We start from the raw sequence: 19,612 nt of genomic DNA, 5'->3' as shown, positions 1-19,612 counted from the left end.
CCGGCCGCGCGGCCGTGGGGAGCCCTGGGGCGCGCCCTGGGCGCATTGGGGAGGTCCCCGGGAGGGTGGGCGGGCGCCCCGGGGCGGCGGGCGGCGGCTGCTAGGGCTCGCTGGGGCTCGGCTGCCCGCTGCCCATCGATAGGTATTAGGAATTGATCTCGCCGCTGCTCTTTGTTCGGTTCAATCATCGATTAGCCGCCGCGACCATGGAGAAGCGCTAGTGAGCCCTCGGCCCGGGGAGCGAGCCGGCGGGAGAACGGCCGAGCGAGGCGCGGGGAAGGCAGGGGCTGCGGTCCTGGGCAGGGGGCTGCCGGCGGGACCCCCGGAAGCCCCCCTTGCGCTGCACTTTGCGCGCCTCCCAACTTCGCGGCGCCCGGGGAGGCCGCGGAGCGCGCCGCGTGCCTGTCCGCGCCCGGCTGGGGCTTGGGCGAGGGAGGGAGGGAGCTGGTGGGTAGGGAGGTGGAGGAGGAGGAGGAGAAGGGAGGAGGAGGAGGCTGCTGGGGTTGGCGTGGAGGCAGCTCCGCGCCCCGCCGGCCGCCGGCACCTCCGCCGCCGCCTGCCTGGCTGCGCAGCCCGGACGCGCCGCCACCCAGGGGCCGCCGCTGCCGCCGCCCCAGCTGCCGCTGCCACCATCGCCGGACTGGCCGCCTGCGCCGGCAGACCTCTCCTCGGCCCGGGTTCTTGGGGTTCGTCTTTGCTTCTTGCCTTTACCCCCCCTTCCACCCTCTTTCCAAGTCCAAATGGGGACAGGCGGTGGAGATGGGCCCGGGGCGCGCGCAAGTTTGCGCTGCAGCCTTGGGGGCTGTGGAGAGCCTGGAGCTGCGCAGAGCAGGTGACTCCCGGATCTCGGGCCCATGGGAACTTTTAAACTGGAGATTCCCTTGCTGTCTTCTGTCCCCTGCTTTCCCTCCTGCCACTCCCCTCTTTTTTTCTTTCTCTCTTCTTTCACTCTTTCCCCAGGGCTACTCCCTCCCAAACACCAGCACTTTATCCCCCACTCCACGTTTCTGTGGGAGTCTGTATGTCTCTCCTAGATTTGGGGGTGTTGTCTGCTAATCCCCTAGGAAGTGGGACTGGGGGTGGAATCTCAGAGAACACCCGCTGGAGGTACAGTTCTAGGCTCTATATTTTCTGGGGTGCCCCAGGACCCTCCTGCCAAGTCCCCCCAAATCTGGAGTCTTGCAAAGTCTCGGCAGGCAGTGGGAGGAAGGGGCGGGGAAGTGTTGTTGAGAACCAGGCGATTAGAACATCCTGCCTTGGCCTTGACGTTCGCTGAAGTGAGAGCCTCAGTCTGGAGATAAAAAGGGACACACTTATTTCTTTTTTGAAAATCCACCTGCAGATCTCCTTAAGTTTCTTCTGATAAGTGGTTCCTATACCTTCCTCCTCTTGGCCACTTCCCAGCCCCCTCCTTCCTAACCCCCCATTCCCCACTCGTCCCCTCCCCCAGCCATTGAACTGGAGAGAAAATCGGGGCACTCAGGCATGCAGTTAATAACTGCAAGTGCCTTGCAATTCCAGGTCCTCACTCGAGTTGGGGCTACAGTTTGGTGGCCAGCTGAGGCGGGCCAGGCTGTGAGCTGTGCTTGCCCATTTAAATGATGCTAAAGTGGCCTTTCTGGAAGAGTGGGGGGTGTGTGTGGGAGGGAGGGAGGGGGGAGAGAGAGAAATAGAGAAAGAGGAAGAGGGGGAAAGAGGGAGTTGGGCAGCCACATTGGGCTTGGCACGAAGGCCAGTGGTAATCGTATTCCCTGCTAATGTTTGTAAATGAGACCGGGGCACGGCTGGGGGACAGCGTCTTTATTTATGATTGATGTTCTGTAACATAAGGAATGACAAGAACGTGGCAGACAAGAGGAGAGGAACCAGAAGGGCTGGCTAAAGCCCTTTGCAGGGTCCTATTGTTATTCTGGGCTGGAGAAAATTTCCGCGTCGAGATTTACAGCGCTGGTATTTGCTCCCGGTTGGCCAGAATGTCAGTTAACACAATTTTCATTAGATAACTCGTTTTCAATCCAGGGAGCTCGGGCTGCAGTGGGGAGGGGTGGGTAGTGCTGGGGCTGGGTGCTGAGGGGGTGGGTGCGGCTCCCAGGGGGCCGATTTCTGAAGTGGGGGAGGGGGTTTGAACCTCACTCGCTTCCTTTTCCAGCTCTGGGGTCTTTTGTGGAGCTGTTGAGGTCACCCAAATCTTGATTCCATTTGGACTCCCATTGATCTAGGAACCCTTTGTTAGGGTTTTAGAAGATGCTGAGGTGGCTGAGGTGGGAAAGCTTTTGAACTGGAAACGATGGAGGTGGGAGGATGGAGAGTCTTGTTCAGGTGAAGGGGAAATGGGGCCAACACCCCCACCCCCACAGGGTGAGGGTGGTGGTGTTTATTAAGAAAATGGCTGGTGTGTCTGGCACAAAAGGAGAAGGCTCTCAGGGAAGGGGGTAAGCTCATTTACATGGATATTAAGTGTGTGGGGGGGTGTCCCTGAGGGAGTTTGAAAGGCTGCACACTTCTAGAGAGCAGAGAAATAAACATGGCAGCCGGAGCTGCATGCAAACATTGAGACCCTCACATCTGCCACAGTCCCCACCCTCATCCTGAAATGTTCAGTGGCTCCCCTGCCCAACAGGCCTGCAGCTTCGCTCCATATTCTCACTGATGGCATTTTTGTTGGAAACGGATTATGAGCCTAAGCACTTTCACCCGGGATCATCTCTTGTGCATAATGCTAATGACTCCTACGCCACACTTTTATTTTCATGTTTTTCCCTTCCCACTTTCCTCTTATAGGGGAGGTAACCAGAAAGGAAAACTTCTGCTGGCTTGTTCTGAGATCCCGGTAGGAGAGGCGGGCCCCCACCCCAGGCCCTGTGCAGGCCGAGAGCTTTGAGCCCACTCGTCACGCGGCCCAGCTGCCTGTGAGTGTGAGGAGGTGTGTGGCTTCAATTCTTGGTTGTTCAGGTTGAGTGGTTTCTCGAAGCCTGGTTGCTGAGTGTTAAAGTGGCCGAGGCAGCAAAGGCGGCCTGTGTCCCCAGGCCAGACCATGCTGCTGACGCCACCCCAATTCTGGCAAGAAAGGTGACCTTGTACCACCCCAGCATACAGCCCTCCGGAAGTATGTATTTTTTCAAATATGGAAGCAGTTCAGTTATTCCTTCCAGCGCCGTCTCGGAACACAGCAGGGCCGTTTTCCTAGGATGGAAGTCAGGTGGCAAGTCTTAACAACTTGTGGCTGATGGTAAAGATGTTCTGACATGTGGTACCCCATTCCAGAACCCCCAAAACTGCTTCTCCTTTTCTTTTCTCTTTTTTTTTCTCTGCTAGTAGCAGTCCAGGAAATGAGAAATAAAATTCCATCCTAAAGATAATGCTGGGCATATTTCATTTGGTTATAAGATTGCTTTATGGTGAACATTACTAATACAGTATTTTTTATGGCTTTTCTGTGTATAATCATTGTAACTGGATTAATACCTTTATGATCTTCTTTTTCTGCTTTACTTTGCCACTTTTTTAATGATGCTCCAGGTCCAGTGTCCTGTGCTATCTTTTTAATTTTTTTTCCTTTAAGAGAGCTAATCAAGCTAACCAAGAGTTGAGGGTATCTAGTTGAAATGAGGGTGCCCAGTCCAAATTCACATCTGTGTTTCTTGGGAGGAAAGAGGTTGGCTGGAGGGACCACATAGTACAAGTTTTGGAGGAAGAGGCAAATTCTGCTTAGGGTTTGAGTGTTCAGGGAGGAAGAGCAACAGGGCAAGCAAGAGAGGCTGGACTTTTTAAAGGAGTTTGGAGAAACTTTTGGGAAGATGTGCATGGGAGATGGTGCCTGATGGAATGTTTTTGCTTGCTCAAAGTTTAGAAAGAGCGTGGATGTGATTAAAATATTATAACCTTATGATATTCTGAAGTGCATAAATTTTTACATATCAGCCACAGAGAGTTTAGACATCCATTAGAGCCTCTGACAGCTTGACTTATCTAAATGTGCTATCATTTAACAATGTGTCAAAATTCCTCTTTCTATAGATGACAGCAGTAAATAAGCTATCAGCCCTGTTGGCGGAATCCTAACTTTGGAAACTTCGCAGTAATAGAAATGCTGCTGGGGAGGGGAAACATGAGCAGACCGGGCTTGCCATAGCTGGGGGCCATGAGACAGGTTGGCATTAGGCAAGGGCTGTGGGTGGGTCCGAGGGGGGAGGACAAGGAGAGGTGGGGGGCACAGGGCGTGAGGGGAGATTTCGACAGCAGCTCTGTGAATAAGACCAAACAATTGGTTGGCCCCTTGGACCCTTACAAATCCAGCCAGTGGGTGAGCCCATTCCATCTTCCTTTCCCCATTCGTTGGAACCCACACCCTGTAGGCTTTTTTTTGCAGAAGGAGCTAGAAACAGGTGTTAGAGAATTTATTTAAAGAACCCAGCAGTCTTTTCTGGGCATCCCAAAATTCTGATTTCTCAACTCGACAGAAATTGCTTCCCCAAGATGGGCTCTCTCTTTGCTAGAAGAAAAACAAGCACTGTCTCATCTCTGACTGCCTTTGCTATTGGAGATCTTGAAGTTTCTTTTATAAATACCTGGGTTCACTGTAGAAAATTGAGAAACCACAGACAAGCCTAAAGAAGTAAATAAGCATCTCATTGGGTTATTTCAGATGAGCATGGTGCTATTTTGACCAGAGGGAATAGCTTTTCTAGTGTGGTGGTGGTTTCTCTTTTCTTCCTTCCTTCCTTCCTTCCTTCCTTCCTTCCTTCCTTCCTTCCTTCCTTCCTTCCTTCCTTCCTTCTTTCCTTCCTCCCTTCCTTCTTTCCTCCCTCCCTCCCTCCCTCCCTCCCTCCTTCCTTCCCTCCTTCCCTCCTTTCCTTTCTTCCTCTTCTCTTCCTCCTCCTTCTGGCTCTCTCCTGTCAAAAAGAGGATTCTGTCTTTGGACTGGACATTGTGTCATAATAACCTTTCTTCTGGTAGATGGGATAGTAAACATGAGCACCTTGGCTGGTGCTAAATTTAGTTCTGGATGTTGGTGGACATGGCTGTCCAGAAACTGGTTTTCTCTGCTGATTCCTGAAAGGCTGAATTTCTGGTGGCTTTCAGTTATCTAATTCAGAGGCCAAGCCTGGCAGAGGTTGAGTGTGGGAAGGGGACTCAGGTGGTGGCTTGCCTTTGTTCCTGGTTTTGGAATTCAGGATACACTCTCCTGTTTGATTTTTCTCGCTGGGGTGTGCTTTTTACTTGTGACAGTGGTTTATATTGCATGTGTCAAGGAAGGTGGAGGTAGTTGGCAGAGGGAGAAGGCCCCAGGAGCTCTTGTCAGTGTAGGCTCTGGCACTCCTGGATGAATCATCCAACATCCTAAGTCTCCTGTTTCTTAATCCATCACATATGCCAGTTGTGCCCATCTGGTTTGCCATATCGGGTTGTTGTAAAGGTGAAGGAAGCTGACGTACTTTGAGAGACAGTTAAATGTATTGTCTTCTAATGACCTTGGGACCCACTGTGGTGGTGATGGGGGGGGGGGCTTTTGACCTTTTAAGCAGTTTTTGAGACAAGAAATTATGTCCAGGATGGAGTTGTTGGTTTCTAAGCCTTGATGAACCATTCACAGAAATGGCTTGTAGTGTTTTGTAGGACCTGGACAATATTCCCATTATATGTAGATTAAAATCCTAAGTCCTTTCCCCTAATAGCAAGGCTCCACAGTATCTGTCCCCCTATTATCTCTCTGGCTTCATCTCCAGCCTCTCTCCCCCTACTCACTCTGCTCCAGTCATAATGGCTTTCTTTTTGTCCCTTAACCACATTGAGCACATTCCTACCTCAGGGCCTTTGCACTTACAGTTCCCACCACCTGAGTGAGACTCTTTCCCCCCAGATCCTCCCCTGGCTGGCTCCTTCATTTCATTCAGTCTCAGGAGACCACTCAGCCTAAAGAGAGCTAAAGAAGCTTCTACAACCTCTGGTATTCTTTAATATGCAAGTGTGCTTCTGTGTCTCTAAGGAAAGTGTTTCCGCACGGGTTTTGACCTCAGAACCTTCTCTGGGTGTGACATCTCTAGACACTCTAGGAAACCATCTAGATCTGCCATCAGAGGTAGCAAACGTTCTATGAAGAGTCAGATAATGATATACTTTAGGCTTTGTGGGCCATGTGATCTCTGTAAGTCCTCCATTCTGCCCCTGTAGCATGAAAATGGCCGTAGACAGAATGAACAGGCATGGCTGTCTTACCGCCAGACTTTACAAAAAACACTCAGAGACCTAGACTTGGCCTGAGGGCCAGAGTTTGCTGACCCTGGTCCTCTGGTTTTATGTGACGGCTGTCATACAGGCTGTGGCATGGCTGAAGTTTTTCACTTTTAAGAGCATTAAGGTGGATCAAAGTTAATTCGAGAAACTTGTTCTTTACTCTTTACCTCAAGAGGGAAGTACGAGGAACCAGGACGGTGAGGGGCCTTTGCCTGGCTTCTAATCCTGGTACTATCACCTACTAGCTGTGTGACATTGGATGGGTCACTTAACCTTTCTGAGCCTTGCTGTCCTTCTTTTTAAATGGGACTAATATTTTTTTTAAGATTTTATTTATTTATTTGACAGAGAGACACAGCGAGAGAGGGAACACAAGCAGGGGAAGTGGGAGAGGGAGAAGCAGGCTTCCCGCTGAGCAGGGAGCCCAATGCGGGGCTCCATCCCAGGATCCTGGGATCATGACCTGAACCGAAGGCGCTTAACAACTCAAACACTTCATGACTGAGCCACCCAGGTGCCCCTAAATGGGACTAATAATAGTCTCCACCTTTTAGGTTGTTGTTGAAGATTAAAGAACTCTGAACATGAAGGTGCTTAACACAGTACTGGGCACCAGTTACTGTTCTGCAAGTGCCTTGCTGCTTATTGTTGGTAGTATTTTTAGCTTGTAAGACAGGGGTGAAAAACCAAATAAACAGCAGTTCCTAAAACTTGCTGGGCTTGCAAGCTGTTTCAGAGATTTCTGGGCAAGTTTTCTCTTCTTTCTTTCTCTGTTGGGGACTCACTATATTAATACATTACTAATATTGTATATAATGTCTTATATTTTGGGAACTGTGACCACAGAGGTTGCAGACTAGGAGCTGTGTCTGACCCACGGATGTGTCCGTTTAAATTAGTGCAATATTTAAAAACACTTTTGTTTAAGTTGTCAGTATTTAAAACACAGGAGATGTTACCTATGAAATCCAGATGTCCACTGTCCCTTATGAATGAAGAGCTCTGGCCACACTGGGCAGGGAGTGAAGACCTGGGGAGGGCATGCCAAGCAGAGGGAAGAGCCAGTGCAAAGGGCCTGAGCTGAAGCTCTCCAGTAGATCAGGCCAGCTGTAGGGGTCATCAGGCAGGTCACGAGGAAGGTGGATGTCAAGGCCGCTGGCAGCTTTTCTCTAAGTGCCTAGTGTCAGAAGAGGCTGTACTTTCAGAAAAAATGAAAGACCCTTGACCAGCTCCATGAAGATACAGGATTAGGAGGGCACAGAGCCTGCTGTTTCTGCTTCTTAGTGGCTCAGGCACCCCCAAAGCGGGCCTTTGGCTGCCTCTCCTTCCTTTCCAGTTCCTTTACTACCATTCCCCTCCCCCCTACTCCCCCCACCTCTGCCATCCTCCATTTCGGCCAAATGAAACAGCAATTCCAGGATACGCATTTGTCATTAAAGAGAAAGAAAGAAAGAAAGAGAAAATCAATCCTTTGGCCTCTTTGGCCCGAGCTGGTCGTCTGCCCGAGACGCCCGGAGCCGAGCAGTGCTTAAGACTCTCCGAGCCGCCGTTGCTCAAACTGGATGGGGTGAATGGCTCCCCGGGAACCATTATGGTCGATTGACTTGTTCAACCAGCTGTTTGGAGTGTGGGTGCTGCGGGCGGGGAGACCACAGGGGTCACCAGGTGGCCTGGTCAGGAGCAGATTGCCCTGGGCAGGGTGGTCACTCAGAGGCCACTCTGCTGAGAGCATATATTTGGGGTACCTGTTGTCTGTAATGAGCGCCCATGGGTCTAGGTGTCTGAGGGGGTGTGGCATGGGCTGCAGAATCCAGCCTTGCACCCTCCTTCTCCCGGAAACATTTAGTGTGGACTCTGGAACCAGGTGGCCTGGGCTCAAGTCTCAGCTCTGCCACTTACCAGCTGAGTAACCTTGGATAAGTCATTTAACTTCTCTGAGCCTTGGTTTTCTCAAATGTAAAATGGGGATAGTAGTAGTATCACTTCTTTAAGGATTGTTGTAAGGATTAAGTGAGTTAATGCATATGTGAAATGCCGAGATTTCTGTGCCCAGCATGTATAAGCTCCATATAATGTTAATAATTGCTGTCGTCCTCCACCCTACAAGTGTATATTTATCCATTCATGGTATAATTAAGAATTATAACTAATAATTATATAAATAATAATAATTAACAATAAATAGCATAAATATTATAACCAATAATGATATATTGGAGATGTCATGGTGAACAAAGAAGGCAAAGTGACAGCTCTCACTGAGCCCGTAGACAGTGGGGAAGGTGGATACATGGGACAGACGGCTGTGTAGTCGCGTGCTGGGATTAAATTCTGAGATTCTGAGATTCTTCCTGGAAGCAGTGACCCTTCAGTGAGATCTCAAGGACGAGGTCAGGGAAAAGCTTCCCAGTGGAGGGAATAACATGTGCTAAGACCCTGAGGTAGATGGAAGACTAGTGTGTGTGAGGAACTGCAGGAAGGCCTCGAGGCTAGGCTGCACGCAGATTCTGAGTGGGCTGGTGGACCCACCCCCATCCTTACTCTTGTCATATGTCAACTGGAGGGTAAGGGTGGAGAATAAAATAAGATGTTGCTGAGCACATGTGTGGCTCAGAGTGAATGCTTTGTCAATGGACACTATGTAAATAGTCAAGCATTGTGAAAGCTTTGGGTATTGCTTTTATTTTTTTAACTAGATATTCAGCCCAATTCTTTGATCTGTTGCAAAATGCCTCCTCCCCACCCGAATCTCTTGTTTCTATCTTGTGATTATTCACAGGGCAGCCCGGATTCAAATCCCAGCTCTGCTCCTCTGAGCTGTGTGTCCTGGAGCAAGTTATTTCCCCTGAGACTTGCTTCCCCTCTGTAAGATGCGTATGGTAACGGTACTTTCCGGTGGTGCCATGAGAGTGCACCTTGCAGATCCCTGACAGTAGGAAGTACAATCGGCTGGTTCCCTGGATGCTGTTCTTGGAGATCCAGCCCCAGCCAGGGACTGAGTGCAGGTCTAAAGCAGACCTGTTCCTGGGATACACCGGACTCCTCTGGTGGCTCCAGACTCCTCAGCAATCTAAGACACTTCTACCAACCAGCCTTCCACCTTTCCTCCCTTCCCCGTTCTCTTCTCTCTGGCACCTTCCCACAGGCATAGGCATTGACCTGATAAACCTCTTTACCTATTAGTCCTGCCTTCACGTCTGCTTCTTGGAGGACCACAGTCTCCAGCAGGAAAGGTGAAATGAGATTTGGATGTCTACCTAAGGTATCCAGTGCTCAGGAGGTGCTCATTCTAGGTCCCTGCTCTGTCTCGGGAGCCTGGGGAGCTGTCAGTCTGAGCATTGCCTCTTCCTGGTTGCTTGTTCTGACTTGGCCCACAGGCCCTGCGTGATTCATCCCCCTTTGTCGTCCTGCCATTGTCTCTCCCTCTCATCTCCTGCCACTCTCCTTTAGTCAAGCCCCTCTGACCTCTTCACTCTTCTGTGACCATGTCAAGCTCATTCCAGCCCCAGAGCCTTTGCACTTGTTCCCTCTGTGTGAGAAACACTTTCCCAGTTCTGTCTCTTTCGTTGAGCCCTCTGCTTAAATATCACTTCTTCAGAGAGATCCTCCCTAACCTGTGCTTCCAAAATAGCCTTCCCCCATCTCCTTAACCCCCTCTGCTTTATCTGATGTGATAATGTGTATTTATTTGTTGTTCCTTTACTATCTGCCTCCCTCCCTGGGGAGGACAGGGACAGAGTAAGTTCTCAGTCAGTGTTTGAATGACTGAGTGACGAATGCCACAGAAGGGGTGAGGTGGGGCAGCAGCCTTGACTCCACCTTGGGGAGTGGCCCTGGGGGACCCAGCCCCTTCTAGAACCCCAGCTGCTTCACCCATCACTGGCTCTTGAAAGTTGCCCACTCCTCGCCTGGGAATTGAGCACAGGCCTCAGGCCCGCAGTGAACGAGGGTTTATCTTTAGCTCCGTCAGTCTCGCTTTAGAAACTGGTGACCCCAATTCCAGCCTGGGAGGTGGCTCCCATCCTAATTAATAAATCCATTAATTAATTGCCGGCAGGCTGTGGACCATTAGCAGTGGTTTGGTGGCCTCGGTCACAGACAGCTCAAAGCAGATCCCTGCAGCCTGTGGGACAACTGTTATGGGGGACACAAAACAGCCAGTTAACGTTTTAACCCAGAAGACATAGCTCTTCCAATGCCTGGTTCATAAAGCCTACCTGATCAGCCCAGCAGGCATCAAAAAGGCACCAAGGTCTCTGAACAGTGGCCCCAGAGTTGGTGGGGGGTTCCTTCTCAGCGTCTCCCAAGACCCCTACTTTATAATCAGGTGGGAGGCCAGGACTGAAGTCTCCGGTTTCCTTCTGTGGCCAAAGGACCCTGTCTGGGCCTCAGGTTCTCTATGTAAAATGGAGCTTCCCTGGGTTGTTGAGACAGGTCGTTTGTTTATTCACTTCATGCACATCATGCAGCACCTGCCGTGTCAGGAGCAGCGTGAAGTGTTGGGACTTGGCAGTGGACAAAACAAGCCAGTCCCTGCCCTCATAAAACTCCTACTTTATAATTATTTGGAGATAGAAGTACTTTTCTTTAAGGGTCTGAGAAGTAAAGAGGGACAACCCGGTACAAACACTTAGCCTAGGGCTGGGCACATTGTAAGCCTTTCTGAAATGGTGACTGTTATTAATCATTATCTTTATTAACAACAACAGTAATTATAATGTGAATTTCAAGTGCCCTGAGAGCAACCCCTGAAAGGATCTGAGCATGGGCGTGGGGCAGTCAGAACTCACTTTGGACCCTGGCCTTACTGTTTCCTAACTGGGAAGCCCTGGGCACCTCATAAGACTTTTCACAACCGTAGTTTGCTCATGTGTAAAATGGGAATTAAATATAGCTTCTACCTCACAGAGACATTGTGAGGGTTTGATGATGTGACACATGAAGGCCCTTAGCACAGGGCCTGGAACATGGTCATTCCCAGGAAACAGCTGTTATGATCTTTATTATTATTGTTGTCATCATTGTTGGTTGTTATTCACTTCCTGGGCCTCACTGGCCAGCAGCTAGGTAGAGTAGTTCCTTGTAGAGAAGCACTAGATAGGTCAGGCCCCTCCAAATGCTGCCTGGCTGGCCTTAGCAAGACTAGGCTTGGCTTTTGCAGGCTTTGGAGCCTCAGAAGGGAGGCCTGGCAGTTCTTTAACAAGTATCTGCTGAACCTTTATTGCATGCTAGATGGTATTCAGAGCCCTTAACAAACAGTATCTCGTTTAATTTTCACAATAACCCAGGAAGGGAAAACTACTACTGTCCCGTTTTACAGCTGAGCAGACTGAGGCACAGAAGGTTAAGTCCAAGGCCACATTGCCAGGAAGCAGCAGAGTCGACTCAAACCCAGGACCCAGGTCTTTTGTCCATCTGTGTACCAGCTCTTGACCTGCCACTGACCAGAGGTACCTCTTCCAGAGCCCATCCCCCCAGTTCTGCCCCACCCCCCCACCCTGGGGTTCCCCATCTGTAGTCACTACGCTTGTAATTTTTCTTTTTTTTTTTTAAACCTCTTAGAACACCTTACCACTGTCAACTCATGGAAATGAATCCAGGTCCACAAGCCTGAGAGGCATGGGTGGGGTGGGGTGGGGTGGGGATTTATTAACAACACAAGAAAGATTCCCTTTTCCTGGCCTGGAAAATGAGGGCCACTTGGCCATCCATCCCCAGCCCGCCCGCTGGAGTGCAAAGCCGCGTGCCGCGCCCTGTCGTTCGGCCTGCGTTCCGCAAGATGGAATTCTCGGCCTGGGCTGATAATAAGCAGGTATTGATTGCTGCCTTGGTCATTATCAAGATTTATTTAGTCAATATGGCCTCCCCGGTCAATAAATTGTGTCGTTGATAAAGAAGGAAGGGTATAGACTTGTAGGCTTTATTAAAAAAGTTTTTTAGATTTTTTTTTTTCTTTTAGCAGTTAAGTCCAGCCCACATTTCTGTGACCATATCAGCCACACTCTACATTTCGTATTTGACTCCATAAGCTCTCTCCTTTCCTAGTGGAGCTTTCCCCTGTCACTCTGGTTTCTGGAAGCCAAGACTCAAGGCCATGGCTGGGTCTGGAATGGCCTCTGGGAGACAGATATGCCCTCACTTTTCTGTCTGCTCCCTAGTGCAGGCTGAGAGTCCACTCCCTGGCTGGTCAGTGCTCCACTCTGTCTTTTCGTTCTCACAACAACCTTTTGGAGTTTCCGCTAGTGTTACCCTTGCTGCAGATGAGGAAACCAAGGCCCAGGGAGGTCCAGTCACTTGTCTGAGGTCACGCAGGACTTAAATCCAGTCTGGTCAGTCTTTGCAGTGAACCTGACATGTATGCAGCAAACAGCAAGTTTTTATTGAGCCCGTGCTATGGGTCCAAGACAGTGCCAGGTGCTGGGTATAGAGGGGCAGGCTAAACAAATAAATGTGTGATTCCAGAGATAGAACAGAGAAAAGAACTGACTGGATGCTGAAATCAAGGTGAAGGCGGCACCTGTTTATTTCAGGTGGGCATAGAGGGCCACACAGAGTAGGTGACATTTAGGCTGAGACCTGAATGATGCGGAGCCAATGAGGCAAAGGTGAGGCAGAAGAAACTGCCTGAGGTGGGCGTCTGTTTGGCACATCTAGGAACTGAAGGAAGGCCAGCACGGCGTGGACAAGGTGGGCAAGGAGAAGGGAGGTCTGGGAGGGGATGAGGTCAGAGCAGGAAGGCGGCCCTTGTGAACCATGTTGGGGGTTGGATTCTGTTGGACTTTGTTCTCAGGGAGTCTGGAAGACACTGACGGTTTGAAGCAGTGGAGAATTAGGATCCAGTGTATGTTTGGTTCCTACTGGGTTTAGCCTGATAGGGATCATTGGGGGAAGGGAGGGGATGTTTGGAAAACAGGTAAAAGAGTACCTGTGACAAACTGATGTGTTATCTCTGCCCAGAGAGGGTCTTAGTGATGGGAAGGCTTTGGGCACACACGTGTTTAGAAGATCAGCACCATTCAGTGGTGGCGGATGGGAGAGGGTTGCATGGGGACAGGCCTGATGCTTCCCAGCATGGTGGCAGCCGCTCCTTCCCCTGTGCAAGTAGCCAGCTGGTGTGGGGTTTGGAGGCCTCTAAGTGGCAGATATGCAGTGAGCAAGGGGTGTTGTGTTCCCCTCCTCAGAAATAGAGTTGCTGCAAGGGGGGCCAGGGCTTGAGTTATGGTCTGAGAAGGGCTCTTTGCACCCTGGCCTTGTGGATCTGGTTTCTAGCGTTTCCCAAGTGTTGCTTGTGAGGAAGGACCATGAACAGGTGAGGTGACCCAGACCATACGAGGGTGCTCTATCCAGCCATGTCTTAGGCTTCATATATGGAGATGCTGTTGGGCAGAAGAGGGGTTGGATGTCTACTTGAGGGATTATGGACAATGTGGTCTGGAATACAGAATAAAGAGGACTTTTCTCACTCTTGTTTTGTCCAGTCTGTGAGCACCCATGTACTGGAAGTCTAGCAGGGACTGGGTGATCACCTGTCTACCATCCACCGAACATTCTTTCGTCTCTTCATTCATAAGCTCACTCACCCATTTTTATCCATCCACTTGGCAGTTCATCCACCTACCTTTCTCTTCCTACTGACTCCATCCATCCATCCATCTTTTTGTCCACATCAACCCACCCACCCATCTATCCATTCATCCACTTAGCCACCTAGCAACCCATTATGCCCCATTCACGTCTCCCCTGGACTTTGGTCTCCAGTTTGCTTCCCTGTACCCACTCCAGCCTCTTCCACTCTTTTTTGGCACATGGCAGCTAGTGAAATTATTAAAAACCTGTTAAGAATCATGGATAGCGGCTCCCCATTGCCTTTGGGGCAAAGGCCCCAATGTAATCTTCCAGGCTCAGCACTGCTGACCCTGCCCACCGTTCTTGGTTTATAGTATTACAAGTCCTCTCTTTTCTTGTTGATCTTCCACCTAGTTGTTCTAACTACTGTTGAAAGTGAGATACTGAAGTTTCTATTATTGTTGGATTATTTATTTTTCCCTTCATTTCCATCAGTTTTGCTTCATGTTCCTGTTTTGGTGCTTTAATTAGTGTATGTATATTTTTAATTATTATATCTTCCTGATTAAATGACCCCTTTTGTCATTATAAATCTCTCTTTATCTCTAGTAATATTTTTGTTGTTGTTTTAAAGTCTATTTTGTCTAATATCTATATAGCCACTCCTACTTTCTAATGATTGCTGTTTGCATGATATATCTTTTTTCATCCTTTAATTTTCAATCTGTTTGTGTCTCTGAAGTGTCTCCTATGGGAAGCATATAGTTGGATCTTGGGTGTTTTTTTTTTTTAGTCCAGTCTGGAAAGTCTGTTTTTTGATTGGATTTTTAATCCACTCACATTTAATATTATTATTGATAGAGTTAGACTTATGTCTACAATTTAGCTTTTTGTTTTTTATGTCTCATGTCTTTTTTTCCCTCTATTCCTCCTTCCTATCTTTTCTTGCGTTGAATGAATATTTTCTCATGTAGCGCCTTTAATTTCATTAATGATTTTTAAACTGTTTTTTAACTATTCTTTTGATTGTTTTTTTTTTTTAGCAGTTGCTCTAGGGTTTACCATATACATCTTATCAGAATCAGCTTCAGATTTATACTAGCTTAATTCTAGTATGTTCTTTTTTTTGTTTTAATTTTTATTTAGTATGTCCTCTGTTCTTGACCTTGATCTTGAGCCGCATTCCCGGGCCTTCCATGTTCCAGATATGTTTTCCTTCATTTTCCTCTGCACCACACCCCCTTGTACATGACCTGCTCCCCTCTGCTTGGGACACTCTTCCCACATATCTTTCTGTCTTACCCCTCTCCCCCTTTCCCCGTAAACTCCTCCTCTACCCTGGAAACCTGTTCATTGCCATTTCCCTGGGGCAGCTTTCCTCCCCCCACGCCCCACTCCCTGAGATGGTAGACCAAATCTCTTCTGTACTTAACCATGGCAGGTATCAGAGCTCTGTGGATTATTAGTTATGCCTTTCTCCTTGTGTGAACTCTAGGCTCCATGAAGGTACAGAGCAGCTTATCTCCAGAACCTGGCAGCAGAGAGGTGAGCATATAGTAGTAGGCTCTCAAAAAGTATCAGTCAGTTGAACAGAGATGGGTGTGAACGTAGTGCAATGATATTTATGCATTGACATGTGTACAACTGCATCTTTATGTGTCCATATTTTTGAGTATGTGTGTGGGTCTTTGCACATTTATGTGTGTCTCTGTCCTTGTGTGTATATCTTAGCATGTTTCTGTATGTGTGTGTCTTTGAATGTGTGTGTCTGTATCCACATGTAGGTGTCTCTGTGAGTGTGCTCATGAGTGTATCAGTGTGTGTCTATGTCCACAAATACACCTTATTGTGTATGTGCATACATTTGTGTGCTCATGCTCTCAGGTAAAATCTCCTTTCAACATCTCCTTGCCATGCAATTATTTTTTGACTTGTTTGATGTAGCATTTAATGATTTCCCCAAAGCCAAGCATGGCCCCCCAAGTATTGATCCTGCTGCAGTGGAGGTTACTCGGGGTAATGCAGGGCCAGCTGGTGGGTGCTGCCTCCTCAGAATTGGCTGCTGTACCTGCCATGTCTCTCCCAGCCCCAACTTGATCCCTTAAAGTGAAAAACCCCAGGTTGGTAGTTTGGTGCAGGGGCAGAGGGGGGCCCCCTGCCAGACAGATTGGCTCACCTCTCAGCACTGTGTGATGCAGCCAGAGGATCGCCCCTTTTCATGCCTCAGTTTCCTTATCTGTGAAATGGAGGCAGCACTAACGGTATGACCCCTCATGGGGTCATAGTGTGGAGAAAATGAGATAATCCACAGGAAGGGCCCAGCATGGAGTCTGCTGTGTTTCAGGCCCTCCATAAATGTTCTGTCATCTGATGTCTGCTTGCTCCCTGTTACCTCTTGCCTTGGCAGTGGGAGAGATGATTTCAGGCCATGGCATGGAGGCACATGATGAAGGAACTCTACCGGGGTCTGGTCCCCTTCCAAGTAACTTCTCTGAGGCTGTCCAAGGGCTGCTTACCTTCTCCAGGGAGAACAACATGCTAACCTACAGGTACTCAGAGTTCAGAGGCTTCCCCTAGACATTTGCATTTCCCCAGTGGAGATGGGATTTTGCCCCAGGAGTTTCTGGCTTCTAGAAATCTCTCAGCTTCTTCCATAGTCTCCAGTCTCAGCTCTCTTTCTCCTGATACCTTTCCATCCTTCTTATCCCAGACTGCTGTGTTCTTCACACTTCCCAGCCTCTGCATTTGCTGTTCCCTCTGCCTGGAACACTGTTCCCCTTTGCAGTTCTCTGACTCCTGCTAGGTGGGACACCATCCTCTCTTCCCTGCCGGGCTGCCAGGTGATTCCCTGGCTCCTTGTTGGTCTCCCCCATCAGATGGTGAGCTCCTTTCTCTACGTCACAGCTGTAGGAACTGGTGTGGCACTTGGTGAACACTGAATGCCTAGTGCCCTAAGAGAGGTCACATTTTAAAACCTCAGATTCCCGGCCTCTGTTCAGCAGAAGAGCTGGCATCCCTGGGCCTGCATTTCATGCAGGGCAGCAGTTAGTTGAGCTGGATAATGGGGGTGGGGGTGAGGGTGGGTTGAGCCCAGTTGTTCCATTGATGCTCCATGTGTGGCCCCCATAGGCATGTTGGGACCAGCTGTGCCATCTTTGTGAATGGTGTGGAGGTGATTCTGCCTTTTCTGGCCTCAGTGTAGCCATTCCAGAGAATGGGCAGACTTTACATGACCGTTCTGGGATGAGAGGAGCTGTGAGGTTTTTTAAATTATTACTAATTTTTATTTTATTTATTTTTAATTTAATAGACACTTATCAAGGGTGGCTATGTACCAGGCACAACTCTTAGTGTTTTCTCATTTAAATGACTTAATTCCCATAACAACCCTATGATGTAGATACTATTAATGTCCCCATTTTGCAGAGGAGGAAGCTAAGGCATAGAAAAGTTAAGTGACTTGCCCACAGTCATTCAGCAGAGTCAGGCATTCTGACTCCAGAGCCTGAGTTCATAGGCTGGCCTGCCTCTTGGTATTTCTGTAAAGACCCAGAGTAGATACTATGCATAGTTGGGTATATGCAGGTTTGCCTCCTTATGTGATAGTGTTTTGCTCATGGTGGGCAGTGCTGGCTGGTGGGAGTAGGAGCCTAGGCCAGAATTCCTGGGCGTGGGCACTGACAAGCAGCTGGGATGGCAGGGTCCCAAGGGCCAAAGTCAGAGCTGGTGACCATGCTAGGGACTCTGGGAGGAGCCAGGCCTGTTTCCTACCCTTCACTTCCAGGGGTATCTGGACCCTGGGCCTCTCGGGCCAGCAGCCCGGAGGCCTCTCGGAGACAGTGCCATCCCTCAGAGGGCATCCTCCTCAGCCTCTGTGAATGAGGGGGTTGGTCCCATGGCCCATGGCCTACTTTGTGAAATTCATCTCTGGAAGAAATTATTTCTGAGGAGAGCAGAGTATCTTGGCATCTTGTGGTAGATGAGGTCTTCTGAGGCCTTCTGCATCCCCAGAGTGGGAGGAGAGAAACCCAGGCCCAGTTCCTGCTTCCCACTTGGCTCCCACTGTGGGGCACTCTGGGGAAGGCAGCTTCTCCAGGCCCCTGAACCCCAGAGCTGCCTAGATGCCTTGGGTGCCCCTTCAGTGTACATTACCTTGTACCCTGCCTGGGATGGCCCCTTTAGTGGGTTGGTGCTGGTCCGGCAGCCAACAGTGAGTGGGCTTGAACCAGAATGTAATTTGTTTCTCTGGGACATATTGATGAGCTGCCCTAATTAAGCACCTTGCTCATGAGAATCAAACCACTTCACTGGGAATTAGGTGGATCTGAGCTTCAGCTCAGCGAACCAGCCATGGGTCCTGGGCAGACCATTCAGCTGCATGGAGGCCTCAGTTTGTCTTCTATAGTGTGGGGCTTCCTCTGTTCTCTCTCCTCCACACTAGACCCTGCTGCTTGCCGTGTCCTTCCTGCCCCACACAGCATGCACTTGGAGAGCCCAGGGGCTGTTGAGAGCTGACTGAAGAGGCAGAAGGCAGAAGCTAATTATGGTTTCCTTTTGAAGTTTTTGTTACTGGTGGTCCTGTCCATCGACCTGTTTCTTATGCTAGGCCTCTTCGATGAGTCTGCAAGGAAAGGGAGATGTTGAGGATGAAGACAATTCTTAAAATATGTGACTGTTTGGGTCTATGGTAACATATCAGTCATTTATTGCTGTGTGAAAAACCACTCCAGAACTTAGTGGGGTAAACAACTATTTCTACTCACAGAATCTGCAAGTCAGGAATGAAGATGGAGCCCAACTGCATCAGCTTATCTGTACTCTGTGACATCTGGGGCTTCAGCTGGGAAGATGCAGAGTTTGGGGGTAATTCGACAAGTCAGACCTCTAGTGGTTGATGCTGGCTGTCAGCTGGGGCCTTCAGCTACCAGCCAGGACACCAACATGTGGACTCTCCATATGGTCTCTCTGTGTAGGATACTTTGGGTTTCCTCATTATATTATGGTTGGGCTCTAAGGATGAGTGTCCCAAGGGAGCAAGGAGGGAGGAAAGATGTTTTCATGATCTAGTCTTCTTGGAAGTCGCATAGCATCACTTCCATTTTTTCCTGCTGGTCAAGGCAGTTTACAAAGGACCACCTGAGTCCAAAGGGAGAGGTTTTTGACCCCGGCACTCAAGGGAAGCAATGTCAAGGTCATAGTGCAAGAAGAGCCTGTGTGATGAGAAATACTGTGGTGGCCATCTTTGGGGAAACTCTCTGCTACAGTAAGAGTGGTAATGGTGATTCAGGGCCAAGTGTGACAGACCGTGAAGAGACAGGAGATTGTATGAGGAGAGTGGGTGTGACAGGAAATGGCCACATAGGGAGTAGGTGTGACAGGAGGTTGTGTGAGGGGGTAGGTGTGACAAAAATGGCCGCGTGAGGGGACTGGGCATGACAGGAAGAGCTGAACAGGGAGATCTGGGTTGGCCAGAGTCTGCCATGATGGAAGTGGGCCTGATGGTGACTGCACCATCTTTTCTCGCTTTCCAGGTTGTCCTCTTGAAGACCTTGGATTGACCAGGCTGATTCTAACATGGGGACTCAGGCTTCAGGCAGGCCAGGCCAGTGTCCTATTTAACTGTCTCTGCCTTGCTCCCTGCCTCAGCTTCCACCATCACCCTTTCTTCCTGTAGACCCCCAGGCTCCCCACTCCAACCAGCAGCCTCCCATTCTTCCAGAAAGAGCAGACTCCCACCTCAGCAGCCTGGAACCGCTCCAACTACCGTACTTTTCTTCAAATAAAAGCAGCTAATTAACATTATTCTTTAATT

At 49.3% G+C, this 19,612-nt stretch overlaps 1 protein-coding gene and 1 long non-coding RNA gene across 7 annotated transcripts in view; both read left to right on the top strand.

Moving 5' to 3' along the window:
* CUX2 (cut like homeobox 2) overlaps window positions 1-19,612 on the top strand; it is a 314,935-nt gene that overhangs the window by 56,231 nt on the left and 239,092 nt on the right. The gene's annotated exons all lie outside the window — the stretch shown is intronic.
* Window positions 616-16,617, top strand: LOC141370643 (uncharacterized). Its single transcript, XR_012374853.1, has 5 exons — window positions 616-686; window positions 11,953-12,046; window positions 15,296-15,345; window positions 16,208-16,349; window positions 16,511-16,617. It is a non-coding gene; the product is annotated as an uncharacterized lncRNA (long non-coding RNA).

Source organism: Callorhinus ursinus, unplaced genomic scaffold, assembly GCF_003265705.2.
Source record: "Callorhinus ursinus isolate GAN/ISIS: 27379988/994484 unplaced genomic scaffold, GSC_fseal_2.0 scaffold41, whole genome shotgun sequence".
In the NCBI taxonomy this organism is placed as follows: domain Eukaryota; kingdom Metazoa; phylum Chordata; class Mammalia; order Carnivora; family Otariidae; genus Callorhinus; species Callorhinus ursinus.
This window is presented reverse-complemented; position numbering and strand designations above follow the sequence as displayed.